Genomic DNA, 19819 nt, shown 5'->3' with positions numbered 1-19819 from the left:
AGAACACCTGTGCCCTGGTCCAAACATTGCTGAAGGCTTCCTGGGGAGGCAGAGCATCCTCTGCTTAGCACCTGTGAACTGGAGACAGGAAGGAGCCCCTGGAGGCCTGACGGAAGCGGGAAGAGGGCCCCTGCGTCCTGTCTGCAGCTCTTCCCCCAGGTTTCCAGGCAGCTTTCACTCTTGCTGGAGGACGCCCCAGCTTGTCCGAGCTGAGTCACTGGGCCAGGGTTTCCTGGGTCCCCACGTGCCACCTCTGCCACAGATGAGGAGACTGTGGGCTTATGTGAGTTCACGGCATTGGCCAAGACACTCTTCAGCGTAGGACGGCTTTGCCAGGGCTGACTTCTTCAGTTGCTTTTCTACAGAGCCCTGCCTTCTGATCCACAGCCCTTTGTCTGTGACCAGAAAGAAAAGAAAGAGATTGGAAGCCCAGTGTCTGGCAGCAACACTTGTTCTGAACCAAGGAATGTAAAAATGATGTACCGTTGAATAGTCTTTCTTTAGCGGACAGAATGCAAATATTCATCGTGTTTATCGCTGCGGAACCATTAATATGTGTGGTTGCAGGTTGCTTTCTAAAACTTTGCTCAAGGTATATGGATTACATGATATATTTGAAGATATAGTATGTGTGTGTGTGTGTATATATATATATATATATATGAAGGTAATGGTACATATATACATATATAGATATCTATATATATGAAGGTAATGGTGAACGTATACACGTATAGATGTATTATACCTATATATATGAAGGTAATGGTGAACATATACATGTATAGATGTTTTATACATATATATATGAAGGTAATGGTGAATATATACATATATATTCCAGTTGTATTGAATGACAAATTTATAGATATTCCAGTCTTACTCAGATATCGTTGACGTTAACATCGTATACCTTTCAGATGTACAGCACAGTGATTTGGTATACCATGTGTATTGTCAAATGATGAGCACCATAATTTTAGTGACCATCCATCACCTCACATGGTTACAATTTTTGGTTGTTTCAATTGCCGAATGGTGTGTGTGACAGAATGAATGCTTTCAGTGTAGAAAACGACTGTGTCTGTTACGAGTGCCAAAAGCCGTCCTAAGGCAGCTCAGCGTTGGAGGGGGTCTTTGAATCCTTTTAATAAATTAGTTTTGATTTTTTTTAAAGCCATTACTTTGTAAAATCCAAACAATTCTGAGCTCTGAAATACAGCTAGCCACACTTGTTTGTGTTTTTTTGAGACCGAGGACTTGGGGTTGTAATTGCCAGCAGGCAGGGTTCATTTTTAGCTCGTGGTGACTTTGAACATCAGATGGCGTTTGCACTATGTGGGTGTGTTTTATTTTTTTCCCATTTACTGTATCATCATATGCTCTCTTATACCCTCAGAAGCAGCTTCCAGTGCTTAAAACCTCATGACCTTTCTGCACTGTCCAAGTTTTGCAATAGTGTGAAAACGCTCCGAAACCTAAATGCGGCCAGAAGAGTTGGGCAGAAGGACTGTGCCTTTTGGACCCTGTGCTCAGAGCTTCTGTGCCCCGTGTGCTCAGGGGGCAGCTTCTCCCCAGCCTGTGCACCCGAAAGGCAAAGAACCCCTAACTCAGATGGACCGTGTGGGTTATGAGGGCCCAGCCTGGTGTTCTGTGGCCCTGGACGTACTAAGCTGAAAGGCATGTATTGACTTTGAAAAGGCCAGCTATGTGATTCCGTTAAAAAAAAAAAAGTGCCAAGTCCATTTTTGGTTAATTAAGAAGAAGGGAAAATTGTCGTTTGGTGAGCAAGCATGTATGCCTCTGCGTCAGGATTTCCCAGCCTGGGCACAGCTGATCTGTGGGCCTGGGGAATTCTTTGTCGTGGGATGGGTCTTGTGCATCGTGGGATGTTTAGGCCCATCTTTGGACACCATCCCGGAGATGCCAATAGCACCTGCCCTGTTGTGAGAACCAGAATGACTCCAGACACCACTAACACCTCTGGGGGGTGGGGTTGGGGGCGGGCGTTGGGGACGAGCTGCAGAGTCTCCCCTCGTTGACAACTGCCGGGCTAGAAAAAGCATTTAAGAATTAGTAAGGCAGAGCTTGGACTGAGAGCACGATGCACCACCTTGGCACGAATGATACCTGGGGCCGGATCGTTCTTTTGTTGGCAGTGCATTGTGGGATATTCATGTGCATCCCTGGATTCTACACACGGGATGCCAGTGGGTAGAAGGTCACAGCTTGTGAGCACAGTTGTGTTGCTTGTGGAGCAACGCCCACAAGCTGTGACAACCAAAAATGTGTCCAGACAGTGCCACCTGTCCACCAGAAGACAAAGTAACTGGGGCTTGACAGTCGTTGGTCTAGGCGGATCTTATATTACAGGTGGGAAAAAAATAAATCTGTATTCTATAGGTAGCGTTGGGGCCAAGAGTTTTCCTGCCCCACCACCTTGTCACCCATCCCCTGGGACATCCAAAGGGGTGTCGAAAGCCATTTGCCTTCCTGGGCATGCCGGGTCATGTCACATAATTGACATCTCCTGAGGCAGACTCATCACGGTCGGCAGCACGCAGTCGAGTCCAGGAACTTCTAATTGCAAATGAGTCCAGGTGAGGAGTTCATTAATCAAGGAGGTGATAGTCATAACTGTCTAGAGCTAGAGGGTGCACCCTCAGGTTTTTTTGGTTGGAAGTGACAGAAACTCAATGCCGCCTCACTCACACCCAGAAAGGGATTTTTTCAGTTGCACAGATGGGAGGGAGGCTCACAGCATCAGAGGAAGAGCCCCAGGAACCAGGACCGTTGGCCTTAAGGAGCTGAAAATTCTTTGTAAGTCCAACTGATATGACTTGTCACTGCCATCTGTGGCTGCTGGTGGAGGGGACCACTGTATTTGAGAGTTGCTGGTTTTGCATCCTGGTTAAATGCAGTGGTGTTATTACCATTTTATGTACATTTGGGAGTGGATGTTTTGGTAGTTATCCGTCACTGGATACAAATTACCGCACATTTAAGGGCTTAGAACAACATCCATTGATTATCTCCGTGTCTGTGGGTCAGGTGTCCCCGCATGGCTTACCTGGCTCGTCTGCTCACGACGGTCTTTACAAGCCTGCAAAATATTGGCCACAGTCGTATTATCACCTGAAAGCTTGGAATCCCCTTCTAAGCTCATTCAACAGGTTGGCAGAATCTAGTTCCCTGTGGTTGTAGGACTGGGACCCTCAGCTCCTAGGGGCCACCCCTCCCTAAAGGCATTTCACACCACGACTGTTTGTTCCATCCAGGCCAGGAGGATTGCAAATCCTCTGCTTGGAGTCTGTTTCCAAGGGATCACCTGATTAGGCCAGGCCCACCCACTTCAATATCCTCGTTGAGTTGCACAAAGTCAGTTGATTAGGGACCTCAATCATATTCCTTCACTTTTGCCAAGTCTTACATCTCAGCACCCCCCCACACACACACATCCTCAAGAGGAGAGGATCACACAAAGATGTGGGTACCAGGAGGTGGGAGCCATGGAGGCTATCTTAGATTCCTGCCTACGACAGATGCCTTTTTGTGGCGGGACCTGGGAACCTAAACAGGATTTGGAAAATAGGTCTCTCTGGACAGCCCTTGCCTCCCTACACCCAGTAGACCCTAGTGACATCCTTCTTCTGTGATCCTAGCTACCAGGTCAGCTCTCCCCTCCCCCCAGCCCCGTTCAGTCCACCCAGGCCTTACAGCAGAAAGTGTTCTCTTATTGGTTGGAAGTTATCACTCCACTGCTGTCCGTGTAGACCTTCCTTCTGTCCTTATGCAGAAGGTTCATTGGACCCGGGTCTATGGTCCCTGGGCCACGCTGGTGGGCCCAGATCGTCACCAGCGGTGACCTACAGTCCTGTTTGCATTCACAGTGGGGGGTTGGCATTTGTCCACATCTCAGTTTGAGGCTGGAACATCACACTAGTGAAATCAGAAGACTTGGTGGTGTTTTTTTAAAAAGTAAACGTCAGCTTGATGTGTCTTTTTGAACGCTTTTTTAAAAAAACTTGGGGTAAAATTCAACAAATGGCATGTTAACCGTTCTAAAGAGTGTAACTGAGAGGCATTTCGTGTATCCAGCCACTTTGTTCAACTGGTACCTCTCTCTAGTTCTAGAACTTGTTCATTATTCCCCCCACCAAAACCCCATACCCATTATCAGTCCCCCCCAAACCCAACCTCCTTTCCCTTTAGCCTCTACCACTCATCTCCTTTCTGTGTCTATAGATTTACCTATTCTGGACGTTACCTATAAATGGGCTCACACAATATGTGGCCTTTTGTGTCTGGCTTCGCTCCCTGAGCGTCATGTTTTCAAGACTTGTCCGCGTTGTAGAACTCTGTTCTTTTTTATGGCTGAATCCTGTAGCATTTTATGGCTGGGCTGCATTTCGTTTATCCGTTTACCTGTTGTTGAGCGTGTGGGTTTTCACGTTTCAGCTCTTGTGAGCTGTGAGCCCCGGGTGTGCAGATGTCTTTAACAGTGTGGTTCCGCTTCTTTTGGGTGTACACACAGAAGTGGTCTGGCCAAGTCATGTGGCCAGTTTATGTTTCACTTTCTGAGCACCTGCCGTGCTGTTTTTCACCTCCAGGTTTCATCTCTCTTCATCATTGAGGTCCTCATTTTAGACGGTTGTCTCTGCTGTGGCTGAGCGGCCCTGAGAGGTAAAATTACAGCGTCTCCTGTCAGAATTTGTGTTGAGGAAGATGCAGTTTATCCGTGAGAGAGCACCTGGCAAAGCCTCAGTTTGTACCATGAGAGTTTGTAAGACTTGTTTCTTTCTGCCCAGCAGCCTGTTGGGAAAGGTGGGACAGCCAAGGCTCAGGTGAAATACAAGGAAGGAGGGGCCCAGAAACCAGTCACCTGAAACACAGGGTCACATGGTTCCAAGGTCACGAAAGGAGGCCCGTGGGTCCCGGGAGGCCATCAAACCTGTCCTGGTGGCTGGAGATGGACTTGAAAATCCGTAGGGGCGATTCCTGGTCCTGTTGGGAGTTGCCGTCGGGTGGGGCTGCTGGTGTTCCAGATGGTGGCAGGGACCCCAGAAGTCTCTGAGTTGTTGAGTTGAATCTGCTCCCCAACTTGAAATGGGCCACGGAGCCGGGAGTAAACAGGGTCTTCTGGAACCCTCCCTCCACCTGCCTGTTCTCCATCACACGTCATCTACCTCTCACCTGCGTCCTGGCCTCCCTCTCCTCTCCACCCACAAAGTGTTATTACCCCCATCCAAGCCTGCCTTGGTCTGGGGACAGAACTGGGTGTCCTGAGGTCCAGGGGATGGAACCAATGGCCCATCACCTTATGAAGATTCAAATTCCAGTTAGATCAGGAGCCTTTCTCTCTGTGTTGACTGCACCAATTTCCATCTCTCTTCCAACCCCATTTCCTCACCCTCAACACATACAGTTGTGTCCAGTGGACACATTACGAGATTAGGGATTTTATCAAACACAGCAGTGTGAAAGCGGCTGAGTGACTACTTACAACTTATTTGCAGCAAAAAAAAAAGTGCTCCTGGCCACTGCCCAAGCATTCATTAGGACATGAAGCCTCCTAGGGTACGATGGTGTGTGTGCAGTATACGTGGCACCTAATTATATATTCCATTAGAGCCATTGGAAGAATCAATATGGTGACTCCAGATGGCCTTCTTTAAAGAATTGCATGAATGCCATACATTCCCAGCTACCTTTGAGCATAGCTGCCACTGAAGTTTTCAAATGGAATGTCTGTTCCTGCGATTTTTTCACTTCTGCATCTTTTAAGCTGAATGAACCTTGTGCATAAAGTTATACTTTGAGTATGATTATTTTTTCTTGGCTCCAATAGGGAGCGAAATTACAGAGGCTAGTGTCATTTTGACTTGTGATAACTGCTTAGCAGGGTTATTGGGGATCCTTTCTGTGGCCCTTTTATATTTTCCTACCAATGTAACAGTTGGTTATTTACCAATCTGCTTGGAATGCTTCCCACAGTTAGTCACTTTTATCCATAGACTTTGTTTTTCAGTAAGACTTTTAGGATTTCCTTCTTCACCAGACCTGGAGTCCCCTATTGCATCCATGCTGTCCCAGGAGAATTTTCCCTGCAGCACATAATTAACTACATTCTCAGCTTCATCATCATCTCTTGCAGGAAAAACTTCTGCTTTTCCTGCAAAGATGCTCAGTGCTGCTTCTTCCTGAGATTCTGGAAGAACAAAAATTCATGAAATGAATTTGTCTCCATGTAGTTGAAAACCAAAACGGATATGCCGTTGCTACATTCATAAAAATATGTTTAACAAATTGGGCTCACTGTCTGTTTTCCATGTATTATACGGTAATCATTGAATTTAAGTAAATTTGATTGGAAAGAATTAGCATCCACCCTTGGCAGCCTTTCAATGATAAAAAGATGCCTTGAATTAAAAACTTGGACAATTCCATGGAAATAATCTTGAAGATACTACTGTCTTTGGAGATCTTACTAAAAATCATGACTTTGGATGATCCATGAAGCCTAAGAGTATCGGGTACTCATTGAAAACAGGGGCAATGAAAAGCATCGTGCTTGCCCCCCAGAACCCCGTGTACCTTTGAGCCACCATGCCTGCACCATGTGAAGAGTCTAGAAGCCTCAGGAACCCAGCTGTTGGTAACTCTGGCCCTGAGCCACTGACCTGGGCCATTCCCCACACTCCGTCCTGTTACACAGTTTACTCTGTGGGTCAAACCCTGTTTGCTTTTCTGTCTTGTTTCTACCCACACATTGTTGACCTTTCCTGAGACCTTAGCTTCTCTCCGCCGTGCTGGTTCCGCATCCTGGTGGGCTGCCTCAGACAGACGCTGGGGAAGGTCCTCCCAAGCGGACGTGTCCCTGCCAGGAACATCAGGAGACAAGTCAGTCACACACACACACGTTCACATCTAGCAGAAAGAGAGAAAAAGCATAAAACATGTAAAAGCCCAACCACCTTATTCAATTTACAGTGGCACACAAGGGCACTCTGTTCTCAATTTACATACATACATTTTTAATTCAGTCTGTGTTATTTTTATTTAAGTGATGTAACGCCTGTTTACAAATGTTTTGAGGCTTATTTTACGTATTTTGAAATTCACCCACTTGCACCAGTCAGTGGTTTGCGTTAAATTACCAAGTTGTGCGATCATCACCGTAAATCCGTTTTAGAACGTTTTCATCACTCCAGTGAGATCCTTCACGCCTGATTCTTTTCATCCCCACTCCCACCCTGGGCCTGAAGATGTCTTTAAGAAGTCAGATTTTTCTCAATTTCATCATATTTCTTGGAACCCTGTGATTATTGCTCTCGGGGATGTTGCCAATCATCAGATCATATCATTCTGCTCCATGACCCTATAATCCTTGTCTTACAAGGGCCCAGAACTAATGGCTCAAGCATGAGGAAATAAAACTTATGTGTTCTCTACATTTCCACGCCCCTCACTGCTTGGAATGCTTGTCTTTTGTCTGCCTTTACACTAAACCGTCTGACCTTCTTCTGCCATTTTCACCGTTTTCTCCTAACTACTTGAAATTATGGTCATTTCCAAAGGAAAGGTATATGGACCAATACTTAGGTCCTTAAGACTGATTTCCCTTATAAACAAGTCATTGTCTGTCAATGAGATGATCATTACTTGTCTATCTCAGACTGCTCTCATTTGAACAAATGTACAGTTATTTCAAAAGGCACAGCTAATTGTAGGAGTAAGGGAAATGCACTGAATATGGGCAAATTACACAGCTGTAAATAAAATCAAAACTTGAAATCTGGACATGGAAGCATGCTAGGGTATTATTTGGTAAGGATTTTCAAAAGAGAGAAGATACCAAGTGAGATAATTTGCAATTATACAGTAGACTCCCAGGCCTGGTCCAGGCAGTGAATAATGAGTTCTTACCTATAGATAATGAAACTGGCACAGAAACCTGATCTACTGGTGATCTGGGACTTTCACTCCTGGACATCGGCTGGAAGTACTGCCCAGCTAAAAGCTTAATATCTGATAAACTCTCTTCTTTCTGGAAACTTTATCCCACAGATAAAATATTGCTCTGAAATTGACTGTGATAAACCAGGAAGAATTGTTTGGTGAAGCGAAGTGATAGAAATCCTCAGAAGGAGGTGACCTCTTTTAAAATCTATAATAGTGAATGGCCAACGTGTGCCCTGGGGTTTAGAGTCGTTCAGATAAAAATAGATAATATCTCCTCGCCAGGGACTCTGAAAAAGGAATGACTCAAGCATTAAAATGGACTCAGACATGAATGTCTGCCATTGCAATCACAAATCTGTAAAGGGTCCAGTGGAGGAGGGAGAAAGCAAGAAATCGGCCTAGCAAAATAGGGTTTCCCTCTAATGAACCCAGACTTTGAAAGGGAGTATTCGGGAGGTTGGGGAAGGGCAGAGAATCATGAAATAAATGGCTTCAGATCTCCATCATGTCAGGAAGACCAAAAACCCCAAACAAACTCCTCAAAATACTCACCTGGTGCTCTAGTTCCCAAGTCTACCTGGGCAATTTCCATGCCCTTGGATGGGACAGCATGCCCACTGCATCAGACCTAATCCTTAGAAAGGTAAAAATCCATTTAAACAGCACCTGTATTTTCAAAGTTCTGAAGCCGTACCGGCGGATGTCACAGAGCCCCACCTGGAATCGGCCCTATTCACTTTATGTGTCTGACTCCACATGGTGCTGGTACGTTTCTTGGAGACCATCACGTGGAAATGCTCACCTGATCCACTGCACAATGTTGACTCATATCCTGGGCTGTGCCTTCGGGATTGCTTGCTGTTTGATCTACTCACATGAGCTGAGACCCCTTTTGCATTCCCCGGCATTTTAAATCCAACCCCCTCCTGGGATCCCCCAGGATCACAGCCTCACAGACTCTCACGGGTAGCGGGAAACTTTGCTACCTCTGAAACTCTGAAAAGTATACACAAACAAGCAAACTAACTAAGTGACTGGCCAGCCAATGGCTGTTGACAAATGGGACTCACCTCTCTCCCTTTAATCCTTAGACTTGCCTTAGATTTTAGGCTGCCTCAGTGATCCCTTCTGGCTTCCCAAAGCCACCTTCTGAATCAATCCTCTTTATCCCCTCAGGTCCACGTCACAGACTTTCATCTCTACCTCTATCTAACTGGCTTGGCGTCTCCTGGATCTTCTTTCCCAAGGTCACCTTTGACCGTCTTACTGCCAGTTCCAGGATCTTTTCCTTTCGATGATTCCCACTTCTGGCTCTTTGCATACCTTTCAGCATGCGCTTTCTGAGCTGCGTTCTCTGGTTCCTTTCCCCACCTCTGCCCCTGGAAGTTTCAGTTTACTCACGCTTGTGTCCTATGCCCTTCTTTTCTTCTGTTTCCCCTCGCTGGGCAATCTCACCCACAGCCGTGGCATCAAATGTCACCCTTAGTCCTGTTTCCTAATTCCCTATCCTGTGCTCTGCTTTCTCCCCTCATTCTAGTATCCGGGGAGACAATACTGGTATCGTGAGTGATGGTAGGCACCGTTCCAGATACAAAACCTATATCTCAATCCCACCTTTTCTACATACAAGCTGAGTTGGTAAGAACTTCTGTAAATGTCAGTTTCCCCTTCTGTAAAATGGGAAGGAATAATAGATGATAGATAATTTAGGTTAACACAGATGATACATATTTACAGTATCAGGATCGTAGGTAATATATAGTCACGGTATTAGGAGAATGCCTAGCACATTGGTAACCCTTAGTAATTGACAATGGCGATGATATTTTATTGTCTTTTTCCTGTGACATGAGCTACAAATATTTTCCAAACTAGGCATGTGCAAAATTCAACCTTTAGCTGCTCTTTTCCAAATCGCTGTACCTTCAGTCCATGTGCTGGAAGCATTCATGTCCATCCCCCCATTCCCTTATCCAGTTAGTCATCCACCTGGCTGGCTTAGTTTCTGAAGTACCTCTCTGACCCCATGGCCACCATCTGCCGATGCTCTTCTTAGGAGTTTCACTGCAATGCACTCTTTGGATGCATCCAATAAGGGGGGCGTTTGGGCACTATAGCCCTGTCTGTGGCGAAAGTTCACAATCGTCTTTCCATCTTCCTATCTTGCTTCTCCACTCACCCTCAAATTGTGTACTTACCTGGTTCTTTGTTCTTTTTCTTAGAAACAGTATTCATGTTTATTAAACACATTTTTAAAGTATTATTAGGTGTTGAACTTTCATGAGCTTCAAGGTTTACTTTTCTCCCCAGTTCTGCACAACTGAACTTTCAAATCTGCCAACTCCCACTGAAATGACTCCACTCTGGATTCTTAGGCGCCAGTTTCTTGCAGATTTTCCTTTGCTTCTTCTAACATTTCTCCTGTTTCTTCTTGAGAGTGACTGATGAAGACACAGGGAGACCAATCTGATGAGGTATCACTAAGCAGTCATCGTCTGCAAGCCTGATGTCCTCACAAGCATCTTCGAACTTTTGGAGTTGTTTCTTTCTTCACGTCTATTTCTTCCTTCAGCTCTGTGACTCTACTTATATTCTGTGCACATATTTTTGTTTTTTTAATCTCCTGTTTAATCTCCTCAAAGCCACATTGATGTCTTCTGCACCTGCCCTTTTTATGGTGGCCGCCATCTTGGGTGGTTCTTTATTCTTTAATTCGTCTCCATTCCATCCAGAATGTTCCTGGAAAGTGGATGTTGCATTGGCACTTTAGAACCATTTCCATGTTTCCTGGCAACTCCCTGACCAATCTAGTCACAAAGGACTCACCCTTGGCCCTTTGGCCAATACCCCATTGATACCAAGATTTCACATTGTCCCTGAAGCACTTGAAAGGATTTTATATCCTGGGGTGATCTCCACGGTAAGAGCCAGGATGCCAGCGATGCCTTTTGTACCAAGGGGAAGAAGGGGAGGGTGGAAACCCAGGCAGCACGTTTTTGGAGCAGAGCATAAATGGAAGTTGAAACTCTGTCAGCAGATTCCCTTCCCCACATACCCATGCCCCCGCAAGTCTTTGTGTCTTCCTAGGGGTCGGTGAGCCCCAGTTGGAAGACTCGTGACCTGGCTTACTGGATTCACCTCCTCCCTGGTCTCATTTTCTGCCAAACTTATTCGATCAAAATCTACCCATTTTGCCCCTGTGAGAGTAATTTGCTCACAATGTGTCTCCGTTTTCTTTGAAAACCTACCTAGTCTGACTTTGGAAGAAACTCTTGCTTTTGGCCTTCGGATGCTTCCAAAATCTGTTTCCATTTCACTCAGTCAGCCTCACCTTTCACATCGCCTCTGTAAACATTCCATTGCAGGGAGGCCGGCTAGTTTTCTGTGGGCATATCCATTAGCTCTTTCTGCGTTCAGCTCATTAATAGCCAATTGTGTTGCTTGCTAAAATGAAATTATTACAGAAGTAATAACATTTATGTGTCCCCTAACAAGTAGTGTGAACATTAACTTTTCCTGCCGCCTCATCCCGCATTGATTTTACACAGTAGAAACTGTTTTCCTCAGGTCACTGTACTTGGGTACAGTTCGGGGACATCTGATCAGAGAGAGATGGAGGGTTACGGTGCAGTAAACACATTCCTTCTGTCGACATAGAACACTTATACAGAATCAGAATGTTCATTATCGTGGGGCATTAGCAAAAACATAAAGTTTTGCGCTTTCCATTTTTTTATACCTACGAGAGCTTCAACGCTGAGAGGCAGTAATTCTGTTCAGTGATGTAGCGCTTCTAAGCTGAGCTTAGTTTGGGGAAAGAGCTGTTTTGCTGTGGGCACAAAGAAGGGAATTGCGGCTCCCAGCAGCCTCTCCTACTGTGCATGCTCCCTACGAATGCCGAGTGCCACGGGGGCATCACGTGGTTCCGTGACCCCAGTTCATCGGTTTTCCTCCGGCTGTTGCCTCTGCCCTTATTCTCTTGAGATAAAACTTTCCGCTTTCTTGACCGACTTCTCGAGAAGGTCATAGTTAGCTTTCTCCAGTCCTTGACCTCCGGTTTTCTCTCTGTTCACTAGATCTGTCTGAATGGTGTTGTGACCTCTTTGGTTTCTGAAACCAACTGGGGGGTGGAACACCAGGAACGTCATTGTTCACACTTGTTAAAGTCATTTCCTAGTGAACGCCGGCACCTGATTTGAGTTGCCCTCTGCTGCCACTGTTGGCCACATGTCAACGGGTAGGAATATTCCCCCTGTGGGGAAGGCTGGTGATGCCACGTGGGGAGCCAAAACGGGGTCTGGAAGGAGCCCTGGGAGTCTGCTGCAGTGTCAGCTGCCTTCCTGTGTGACCCTTGGTCAGGCACTCACCTTTCACGGGGCTCCATCGTCTCACCTGTAGATTGAAGCCCTTTGGATGTTAATTCCTGGACTCTATAGAGTCCGGCCCTTTGGTTTGAGCCAAAACACCCATATTCTGCAGAGTTCCCAGGCTACAATTTGAGATCAGATATCCTGAGCTGTAAAACCAAAACCAGGGGTTACTTTAATGAATGTGACTGCACTTTGGGGTAGGGGGGTGGTAATCGAGTACTAGGTCATTCATCAAAGTCTTCCCCTAAGGGAGCTGGCACGTTCCATAAATCCCCCCAGCTACCCTAGATGAATAATTTTACACTGAAAGCAAGTAATCATGAATCTGCCTCTAAATCTCGTCTTTAAATCCACGCTCAAAAGTTGACAGACTGTCCGTCCTCCTGAGTCAGACGCCACTTATCAGCCTGTATATGGTCAGGCCACTCAGTATGGCTGTTCTCTTGTTCCCTGTACGTCCCCTGCTTGACCAGTCCCGGCTTTGCCTACACCCTACTCACAGGACCGTGCTTGGCCCCTGCCCCTTAGGCCAGAGCTGCCCCACCTGTTGGTTTATTAAAGGGAGACATCTGCCCTCGTGATGATCGTTAACCTGAGGGGCTGTGGGCTCCTGGTTTCCCTGGTAACGGATGAGCCCACCTCATGTTTATTCCCTCTATAAAGGGTAGCCTCCTTCTCCCCCGCCGCTTGCGGAGATTCTTGCCATGTCCTGTGTGTTCTGTGCTGTACACAGCGGGGGTGTTGCTCCAGGACCCTTTGCTTCTGACGTCTAAGTTCCCCCATCCAGTAAACCATCGGTGCCGCTGTCGCTCTTTCTTCCGTCTCGCAGCTGGGTAGCGACAGAGCTTGCGGGGTGCAGCCGCACAGCCCGTGACCGGCAAGGAAAGCCCAAAGCTGGTGCTTCTCGCTCATGGCCTGCTTCTCAATGCCCTAACTCAAGCCCATCTCTGTAGAGAAAGGCAGCGGTAGCATCCACTGACGAACGCTTCATGGTTTAGTCGGCAGGGCCAGTATATCTGCCGACCCAAGGGTGTGGGACTCAAGTCCGTGGGCAGACAGCAAAACAGAAGTGGTGTTGGCCATCGATGCTTTGAAAATTCTACACACATCAGTTCAGTAAGTTATCACGGTTAGCATAAAATGTTAAGACTATGAAGACTGGTCTGCCAGCTGCCAGGTCCCAAGGTAAAGTGAAGCCCCATTTCACGATGAAGCGGTCATCGTGAAAATGCCAGTTAATAAGGTGAGGTCATGCCAAGAACGGTTACGGCTGAGGAATATGAGGGATGCTGTTTTAGAGAACCGTGACCTTCCATGAGGTGTTGACATAAACACCCCAAGGACGTGTCCTGAGCAAGGACGGGACGCTGCAAAGCCCACTGAAGTGTAAGGATACAGGTGTGTGACGTGTGGCCATCGGCCGTTGGTGGAGTGCCCGGCCCACCACCTGACATCACCGTCAGACACCTGGCAAAACGCGAGCACACCCCGACATCGTGGCACATTCAGGCTGTTTATTGACTTACCGCTGGCCTTGCAAGTCCAAGGCGGTTTCAGGAACCTCATCGTCATGGCCGAGATGAAGTTTGTTTGTCCCATGAGTTGGTGCTATGTGGATGGCCTTTTTTCTTTTTTTAACATCTTTATTGGGGTATAATTGCTTTACAATGGTGTGTTAGTTTCTGCTTTATAACAAAGTGAATCAGCTATACATATACATATGTTCCCATATCTCTTCCCTCTTGCGTCTTCCTCCCTCCCACACTCCCTATCCCACCCCTCTAGGTGGTCACAAAGCACCAAGCCGATCTCCCTGTGCTATGCGGCTGCTTCCCACTAGCTATCTATTTTACGTTTGGTAGTGTATATATGTCCATGCCTCTCTCTCGCCCTGTCACAGCTCACCCTTCCCTCTCCCCATATCCTCAAGTCCATTCTCCAGTAGGTCTGTGTCTTTATTCCTGTCTTACCCCTAGTTTCTTCATGTGGATGGCCTTTTAAAAAAAGGTTATAGTTTATACTTTGTTTCTGTTTCCTAAGGCTCTACCCAACTTTTTGCTACAAATTTTCCCCCCACTTAAATCTCACGTGAACGAATGATCATGTTTATATCCTTCATCATTGACCATAGATTCAGTAATTGAAGGGCTTACAGATGATCCTAGATTCAATAATTGAAGGGTATACAGTTGATGATAGTCGATAATTGAAGGGTTTACAGACAATCATAGATTCCATAGTTGAAAGGTTTACAGATGATCACAGATTCCACAGTGGAAGGGTTTACGGATAATGATCATAGATTCAATAGTTGATGGGTTTACGGATGATGATGATAGATTCAATAGTTGATGGGTTTACAGATGATGATGATAGATTCAGTAGTTGTCAGCATTTTGCCATATAGGCTTGATCCATCCAAAATCAATGGCCGTCTTATAGTGTCTTTCATGAAGCAGTTCATCCCACAGTGGGTGCCAGAGTCCTTCAGAATCTAGAGGAAGAGAAGCAGCGTGAAGCTAGTGTACAGGTGTGTGCTTTAGGTGTTGGCTCAGTGTTAATAATGTGCCCTAAAGTGCCTGGAGCTGGGCTCCCCCTGAACCCCAGAGGATGGATGTTCCTTATCGTGGAGTGACTATAACTTGCCGCACCAGCAGGTGTCTGTCATAGCTTTTGAACCAATGTATCTGACTAGACTTGGAAATGGAATCTAGCGTTAGCTCAGAACTTTGACCCCCCCGCCCCGCCCAGGTCCTTTTACCTGTAACCAGGGGAAATAGTCTTTTCACAAACACAGCCTATTACAGGTGGGATGGGTAGGAAAGTGCTTTGAACAGCAGTGAATGCCTGTGGAATGTGTAAGCGTCCTGGGGTTGCTTTACGGATGCTGGTTTAAGACAGGGTAGAAATGAGGAAATTTGGGACAACCTGCAGATAGGAGAAAGGTGGGTGAGTTCTTGATCAGCTCTAGCTTTCCTCCATTTCTCCCTCCCTGTATTCTAGGAGGTGGGTACACTGGGGATACCCATCCATTGTTGGAGAAGGCTGCTTGTTCTGGATTGAAGAGTGATACCCTCTCCCCAACCCCTGCTGCCAATCAGTTATTGGCAGAACCTTGGAATGCGACCTTATTTGGAAGTAGGGTCACTGAGGATGTACATAGTAAAGGTGAGGTCCCACAGGAGTCAGGTGGGCCCCTGATCCAGTGCGGCTGTGTCATTATAAAGAGACTCATAGAGCCTTGCGGAGGGATAATGATGGGAAGATACATGGCGAGAACTCCACGTGCTGACGCAGGCAGAACTTACAGTGGCGGGTCTACAAGCCCAGGAACACCAAGGGTTGCTGGCAACCATAGTCAAGCTGTATATCTTACTCAATTTGTTTTCACATTTACAGTTTTTATAGAGGTTGATAATTATAATAGTTTCCCACGGCTCTTTATTTCCAGTTCTTTTTTTTTTCATTTGGCCACGCCTCGAAGCTTGTGGGATCTTAGTGCCCCCGCCAGGGATCGAACCTGCGCCTCGGTAGTGGAAGCTCAGAGTCCTAACCACTGGAACACCAAGGACTCCCTCTTCATTTCCAGTTCTTCGTGAAACTTCTGAATTCCCCAAGACTCTTGCTAGTTCCCCAGGAGAAACCTTCAGAACTTGTCGTACAACTAATTGAAGACATAAATGCAGCAAACATTTAGTGAGATCCCCCTTCTGTCTGCTGCTACACACAGCCTTTTGGACAATGGGAAGTACAAAGAAGATGTGGCTTCCATGGGGAGAATGGCTCAGTTGATTTGAGACTCAGGGGCAAAATCGTTCACCCAAGATCGTCCAGGTTATTAAACAGGACCTCCCTGTGCTTGATTCCATAGTTAAAGGTTTTACTAGGATAGCACACAGAATAGGTTCTGGGAGATGTTAATTGCATCTCCAGTATGCAGTTTTGCAAATGGAGATGTTTTCTTTCTGTAACATATGAGTGAAAACAATTACGTGATCCTGAGAGCCTTCCATTTCTTGAAGTATCAAATGACCAACCGACCCTTTGAAAATTACAATATTCTTAGAATATAATGAAGACAGTAACAACCTCCAGAGCAAACCAGAAAATGGCCTGAGTAAGATGAAGACAACACAAATTGAATTTGTTGGCACATTGGAAACTGTCCCCACCCATGGCAAAAAAAGACAGTTCCGTGGTTGTAATTCTTTCCCCTCGTTGGGTCAACGTTATTCTGTTTAGCTGATTTATGGAATTTGTTTTGTGTCATAAGTTCATACTCGGCCCCATTTCAGGCATAAATGCCACTTGGCAGTTGGACTGAACTATGAAAAATCCTAACATTTTCGACTGTGGGTTTGAAATCAACCCAGCCTCCCAGCAACATAATTGAGTCTCCACCCTGGGAGACAGGGAAATACCACGTGGCTTTTGTTGCTTTTGAAGGGGCTTCTGTGAATTAGGGGTGCAGCTGTCTAATTTGGTCTGATTCCAGATGTCGTTGATATATAGTGACATCTTGGCAGTCACTCTGATTAAATTCCCAGGATTTCCACAGTTGAATATCGATACACAATTTCTTATCTGAAGTCCTTGGAGCCAGGACTCCAAGGACTGGAGCTTGGAATTGAGTTATGCATGCTTTAGAAGGTAACAAGTGCCTTTTCCGTAGCTCATAGGACTCCCTCAGCAGGTGGTGGCAGCACTCTGAAATCAAACGTGTTAATATTCCTGCGGAAAAATGTATGACTATTTCTCCCAGTGGGATACATGAAGACAACTGCTCTGATAGTTACACTGTATTCAAATACTGGTAAATTAAATTGTATGAGGATAGACCATCAACACCTTGGGCACTTCCTTTCTCTAAGGAAAGCATGAGATGTAGGCAAGTCAAAGTAAGAAGTAGCTGTACACGAACCCGTAACACATGTCCATGATCTCTGGATGCTCGAGTACCTTTGCGATGGGGTGCCTTAGAGTCAGCCTAGTACTCTCATCCTGTACTATTTGGCCAAGCGGTGATGGTTAGGGAATAAGGGTCTACAGGGACCAAATGGTCATGTGAAAATCGACCCTCCCAGGGACTTCTTTTATTACAGTCTGTCTTGTCAATCTAGTGTCCTTTCTGAGTGGTCTCTCTTGTGGAGCGAATTTGCCATAATCTCTGGTTCTTGAGGCCAAGAATTAACAGATCACATATCTTAGCCATATCTGGGTCAGGGGTCGGCCAACAGTTTCTGTATAAGACCACATACATGGTAAATATTGTTGGCTTTGCAGATCATATGGTCAGCTGTGCAATGACAGGGCAAAAGCAGACATAGACGGTACATAAATGAACGTGTGCACGGCTGCGTTTCCAATAACACGTTATTTACAAAAACAGGTAGTGGGCTGGTTTGACCCGGGGGTCATAGTTTGCCAACCCCTGTTCTACGTGATTTTTTTTTTCCACTGTAGTTCACAATTCTGTGATCATGACCACCACTGTTAACTTTGCCCTTATCAGTATACAACCAACGTAGAATGGAAGAAAATGTTTATCTGCTCTTCATGGAATACAGAAACCCGTGGTTTGATAGATTTCATATCAAAGAAGAAATAAGTACCTGAAGTGTTCCATTTCACAAGAAGTGTGTGAGAGAGCACACTAGAAACTGTATTATTTTGCAGTTTTGTTCTAGCCTGGCTTGTCTACTCTTGGTATGCTGGTGCTTGGACTACTCGGGGAATATTTCTTAGAAAACCCTTCCTGTGTGGGTGAGGATGAAGAGGTGATTTGAGTTCACATTGCCATCGTCTTGGCTGTTTTTTCACGACCGTCCACCTAAGCTAGAAGACCTCTCTCCCACAGCTTGTGAGGGTTTCTCTGGGATCATAGCTTAGTGGCAAGATAGGGCTGTTTTCATCCGTGTTACATGTATTTTCAGGACTAAAGTTCGTATCAGCTTCTGTCTTTCATGGAGCCCCAGGAAATAGATCCTGGGACCAGATCTGCAAACCTGTGGCAAAACCATCGGTCGAATTTCATCCACTGACCTTTTCATCCTTTTCATCTGTTTACCATCTTTCTAGACCATCTTCTTCAAGTAAGAGTCCTCCGATGCTGACCTTATCTGATAACCATGCTTCCGGGCTATTGCTAATGACAAATACCTTCCTTCTTTCCTCTCACTGTTACTCACGAGGTGTCTTAACTTCCTTTTGCTGCTTTCCCAGTGCACTTGAGCCTAGTGTTTCATGACAGTGCAGCATGATACTAGCAAACAGCTGAGGCACGAGGGCTGAGACAAGACGGATGCCTCATCGGTTCAGGTTGGGTTTCGCTGCCAAATAAAAAACAAAATGTACAAAAATCTTTCGGTTTCCAGGGCTTTTGGTGTCTCGCAATCAAGGACAAGGAACGGTGGGTTCTAACTCTGCCCTTACACCACTGTTGTGATTTTCAGTGTTGTACAACTAAAACCTCATTTGGAGAGGGGATGAGAATGATGAAAAAAATGACCAAGTAAATGACAGTTGCGACGATCAGATAAGCAGTGGGAAGGGTCACGGAGCATGCTTACTGTTAACTCACGAACTAAAACAAAATATAGGTTCCTAATAATAAAGCAGACCTAACCCCCTGATCTTCAATTTTCTTGTTCTGTGGCTATAACTTGGGTTATAAATTTCGTCTCCAGAGACTTTTATTTTCACACAACTTATCACAGTCATAGTGGAACTACCACTCATAATTGGCTGTGCGTGACTGTTGGAACACACTGGTGTGACACGCCCCCTCCAGCCCCATCCACGTTTTTGCCAATCTCTGGCATCACACCGGGTTTAATGATGACCAGACCGATTATCTAACGCAATTTCTCAACCTTGACGCTAGCGATGTTTGAGACCAGCTCGTTCTTTGCGGTGCGGGACTGGGTTGGATGCGTGTTTGTGGTTGGCAGTGGGAGAGGCTGTTCTGTGCATCATAAGGTAATTAGCAGCATCCCTGGCCTCTCCTCACTGGATACCAATAGTATCCACACATTTGCGAGAACGAGAAATGTCTCTAGACATCGTCCAGTGGCCCCTGTGGGGCAAAATCGCCCCGGGTGAGAACACGCCAGCATTACTTTGAAAAGTGTGCTCTGCGCATGGGCCATTAGACTTTCCTATGTGTGTGTTCCTCCTGCAGGTATAGTCCCTGGTGGCAATACCACTGTGAGAGGCATTGTGACTTAATCCCTTTAGACGTGTTTGTTCCTCTCCATAAAGTATCAAATGCGGGTCAAAGGGCTTCCATGCTGATCTCTTAAAATCTGTTTCCTGTCAATAAAAGGTGTGCGCACAAGAAAGGAAAAATGATGATGTGGGTCTTCCCTGCCCTGCAAGGGGAGTCACCCACGTGTTCAAATCTACGTCCTTACGATCTTAATCTTGCCAATTAATATCCTGGAGAGAGGGCAGAAGAGGTGACCATGCCCAGAGATTCCTTCATTCCT

The 19819-nt window shown here is 46.0% G+C and overlaps 1 protein-coding gene and 1 pseudogene across 5 annotated transcripts in view; one reads left to right on the top strand and one right to left on the bottom strand.

Annotated features, from left to right (window-relative positions):
* Nucleotides 1–19819, top strand: part of LOC101339978 (steroid sulfatase) — a 183833-nt gene that overhangs the window by 31884 nt on the left and 132130 nt on the right. The window lies entirely within an intron of this gene.
* Nucleotides 10144–10650, bottom strand: LOC117310573 (prefoldin subunit 4 pseudogene; annotated as a pseudogene).

The sequence above is a fragment of the Tursiops truncatus genome, chromosome Y, assembly GCF_011762595.2.
Source record: "Tursiops truncatus isolate mTurTru1 chromosome Y, mTurTru1.mat.Y, whole genome shotgun sequence".
Classification (NCBI taxonomy): domain Eukaryota; kingdom Metazoa; phylum Chordata; class Mammalia; order Artiodactyla; family Delphinidae; genus Tursiops; species Tursiops truncatus.
This window is presented reverse-complemented; position numbering and strand designations above follow the sequence as displayed.